Consider the following 4,766-nt stretch of genomic DNA (forward strand, 5'->3'; position numbering starts at 1 on the left):
ATCGATAGCCTAAGCTATTCCTTTTTCTTAAGTTTTTATGTAGAACTGCCTCATTATTTCTCCATCAAATAGAAGGCGTAGTTTGGTGCATTAATTAATGTTACAATGTCTCGTACAATATAAAAAGATTATATGATGCAGTGCAACTGAAACAAACGGCGACGTACTCCAGTGCAGTAATAACAGAAATAGATCCTCGTGGACGATGAACAGAAACACCGTTTAGCTGCCACTAGGTGATTACAGTTTTCCTTAGCACCAGTACAGATCTGCCTTGTCATTTCTACACGTGCGTTTATTATCAGCACTGATCCGAAGTTTACCGCCTAACCATTGAGAAAATGGTGTTGAAAGTTATTGTTTGTCACGTTATCAGATCAACAAACACTGACCTACCACCACATCACGTTCTGTGGGAGGTCAAAATGGATTTAAAGTGCAACTAATTGCAGATAAACGTTTCTGATTTGAGCACAGAAGTTTCAGCGGTGGAGCAAAGGGTCTCGCATCAGAGTAATGTATCTCTGATTAGTGTGGTTGAAGGAAGGAATATCGACCAGGACATAGTACAGGGCCCACCTCAACAGGCAAGGGGTGAAATGGGATTATTGGTTCATGATTTCCCGAAAAGATAATGACCTTTCAGTACCCCGATTACAAGTCTGCTCCGATTCGGTAGTTGAGTTGCGATCCACAATCTGCTGACTTTGAAATCAGAGTCAATTCACTTTAGCTACTAAACTGCTGAAAGCGTTCATGTAATCCGTAATATCTACAATTATACCATGACATTCGGTAATGCAGTTGCTTTTAATAAGAAAAATAACAACGCCAAGGTCAACGATTAGTGCAATTTCAATGCATAAAATCATGGAAGCTTAGAGCAAAGATAGAGACTGTTCATTCCATCAGAACTGTGCCCGCTCTCCATGAAATGCTCTCCAATTAGCTCCGCTCTCCTATTCTTTCTGTAAAGCCCTGCACATCTTTTTGAATTTCAAGTATATATGAGCTTCCCTTATAAAAGTTACAGATGAATATGCTTCTATCTCCTTTTCCAGAAGTACACTCTAGCTCATACCAATCGCCCCATGAAAAGATCTAATATCACTCTATATTCACTTATTCGAATTATCGACAACTCTGTTTCTTCTGCCTACAGATCCTCCTGCCAGTGGAATTAATACCTCACCAACAACTGATAGATAGGTTCTTGGTTGGTAAGGGGATCAAAGGTTACGGGGAGAAGGCGGGAGAATGGAGTTGAGAAACTTATCAGCCATGATTGAATGGCGGAGCAGACTCGATGGGCCGAATGGCCTAATTTCTGCTCCTATGTCTTATGGTCTAACTCTATCAAAAGCCTTCGTAAATTTAAACGCCTCTATTATATCAACCTTTGACATTCTCTGCTCCAAGAAGGCTAATCCCAGTTTCTGTAATCTCTTCATATAATTGAGGCCCCTCATCCCTGGTACAATTCCCGTAAATTTCTTCTCAACCTGTTCCAAGATTGTGACATTCTTTGGAAAGTGTCGATTGAAATCAATTCAAAATGTAAATCTCCTTCAGATAACTTCTGACGAAACAGACTCAGTTCAAATTAAGATGAGCAGTAGCAATATGATATTACGTTCTCCTGTGTGCTGAACAAATTGGTTTCTCTCTCAATCAAATATCAGTAAGATCACTGTGGCCACTGATGAACATCTTCTGCTACAGGCCGCGGAATTTCTCGAAAATGACTCCGAATTCTCTCCGCAACCATGTCCACTCACCGATTGAATTTCACTCAGAGGAGTGTCTCCAAGCAAACCACGAGGGGTAAGAGGTCAAGCGGAATTAAGTGTGGTAGAGCCAATATTAAAGATAAAAATTTTGGGAAGCTTTCAATGGGAAATTGTTAACTTATTTAACAAGAAACTGGCAATGAAGAATGAAACCAATATGCCTCTGCTGGTGGAGTGGGGTGAACAGCGATATTAAAGTTTCTTGTGGCAGCGATTCACTTGCTGATGCCATATTAAAAGTTGCCGCAATGAACGCTAAGCGAATCGAAACGGATTATATTTGACAGATGTTTTCAATGCACGATTGCAATATGGCGACTTTCTTCGCCAAGAGACCGAATTTCCCCTTTTACACATATTTCCATTGCACGAGACAGACACTCGTGTGATCGAATCAGGGGAATGGTCTGGTGTAATATAACCAGACACAGGGTCAAGCGTATTATAAATCTCGACACAACATCTGATGTAATGTAAATAATGACATGTTTTTATGCAGTAAATCTGGCGCAGGGCCTCATGTAATATAAAATATTCTAAAGAAAATAAAGATACTCTTATATAATCGACTATCGTTCAACGGCTTATGTGTTGTGTCTCTGTGGTGCAATGGATAGCGCGTTGCACTTCTAGTCTTTGATGACTAAGACATTCAAAGGTTGTGAGTTCGAATCCCACCAGAATTGAATTTTACGCCAAAATTAAAGGCAAACTCGTCAATGATCTAAACCGAGCAATATCCTGCAGCAGGAATAACTCAGGCAGGATCTGTTGCCGCCAAAAGCGAAACGAGCTCAATGCTGGAATAATTTAGACCAGCTCTTCTGTGATAGAAACAAATTATTCATCCACAGTAGTAATAACGGAAGCCGTGCTTCGTGTTATATTAACGGAGAAAGAGGCCCGTGTTGGAAACAGAGAGTAATGCAGAAATAACTGCGACAGGGAAATACGTATTATAAGCAAAGCTGGCCTAGTGCATTAATAAGTGAGACAGAATCTTGTGAAATATAAACAGAAGAATGGTGCAGTGTAGTGATAACAAATGGAACGCCCAGGCCAGTATAAACTTAATTCTTATATTAATCTAATAACTAATCGGGAGCAGTAATTATAGCTCAGTATATTCTCCGGCCTAATTCCGCCAGAATCTGGTCCGAGATAAGGTTTACATTTGCCTGACCCATCGAATCACCCCATTTATCAACATTCTAGTAAAATACAATTATCTGAGGTGACATTGATTATCTCGATTAGGGGCAGAACGACCACGTCCACTTGACATTCAATGGCATGACCTACCGTGAATTCTCCACCATTAACATCCTGAACTGAGCCTCCCACAACAGCACGCCACGCCTCGATGTTCTGCATCGAATGGCCCACCTCCAGGCTCCCAATCGTGGCTGGAGTATGTGGAGCCTGGAGGATGGGCTGCAGGAACACACCAAGCCTTCTTTGGAAGTATCTCCCAAACCAATGATCTCAATCACTCAGAAGGGCAGCGGATGCCTGGGGAAGCATCCGCTATCCCCTCCAAACCATATCCCATTCCAACTTGTAGATATGTTGCTGGTCCTTCATTGTCCCTGGGGTCTAATTTTGTAACACCCGTGCTAAAGACACTTTTACACCTTTAGTTGCTGTGAATCGTGAAGGCTGCTCACCACCACCTTCTCAGTGGCAACGAGAAATTTACACTAAATGCCGGCCTTGTTCGCGATTCCCACATCCGAGAATTAATGTGTAGTAATGCGAGAAACAGCGGGCACAGAATGACAAACGCCAGGTGCTTTCTTACTTGATTTCTATCATTCGTTCTTTCGTTCACTTATACTCCATATTTGTACCCTTCCCTTTCGTTTTTCTTGTTTCTCTATATCAGTCTTTCTCTTTTATCTCCCACTTTCTTTTGTGCACTCCCATATGTTAATTCTCTTTCTGATTTTGCAATATGAATGTTTTTCAACAGTTGTCTTGCATGACACGAGTATTATTGTTTGAGCAAGAGGGACGAGGCAGGGATGATGGGGTAAATTATCACACACAAACCCCGCCCAGCGTAGTGGCAGTCATGGGAAGAGACGTGTTTTGGTTAGAGATAGGACCCAAGTCAGTATGTTCCATCAGCGGCTCCACTTGATGTCGGTGCAAAGGGCTGGTTTGTGGAGAGGGGGCAACGCAGAATTTGCAGCCAGCTCTTCGCCCAAGTGTCTAATGGCATCATCCACCTTGTCAATGTTACGAATGGGGGGCATAAAACTGGGTTAATCTGTTTGTTTACTGAACTGTAGCTAAGGCGCATGTTGTAACTTAATTGTCCCTCTGAAGACTCTCATTCGGAATAAATGAAGGACGCTTTGAATGCCTCACAGAACTAAAGTATACAGCGTCGGGAATCCATTTTGTTTCTGAGAGACGATGCACGGGCCAGCGAAAGGCCTATTCTTTGCCATTTGCTATCCCATTCTCGCTGTTATTGGTGCCCCTGGTAAGTGATGGATCTCGAATAAGTTATTTATGATCTTTTGCAAATCCCCAGTAAGTTTGTCTCGCCCCGTTTAGGATCGGGATGATGTTTTTCTCTAATATTCAGTGCTGTCAGAGTGTTAAGAGCCTCAACCGGGTTCCGATGCCTTATATGGGATAATACTGTGTTATGGTGAATTATAGAGCATAGCTCTATAGCATTGTGCAACATTACAAGGTACCATTCAATTGATTTATAGGAATACCGTTTATTGGATTGCTGAAATATGAATTGCAATGTGTGGCTTTGCATGAACATTAACCTGTTATATCGTTGAACATTTATTTTAAGGTCGTCAAATACAATCTAGTGTTTTCAGTGTTGTGCGGAATAATAGCATATCACAGTGTAGCAACATATATTTTCGTGCACATATCTTACTACAGCATCAGAAAACGAATTTCAGTGAAATCATTATATTAGATGAATTACAATATAAAAATAAG

Source organism: Cetorhinus maximus, chromosome 23 (genome assembly GCF_964194155.1).
Source record: "Cetorhinus maximus chromosome 23, sCetMax3.hap1.1, whole genome shotgun sequence".
NCBI lineage: Eukaryota > Metazoa > Chordata > Chondrichthyes > Lamniformes > Cetorhinidae > Cetorhinus > Cetorhinus maximus.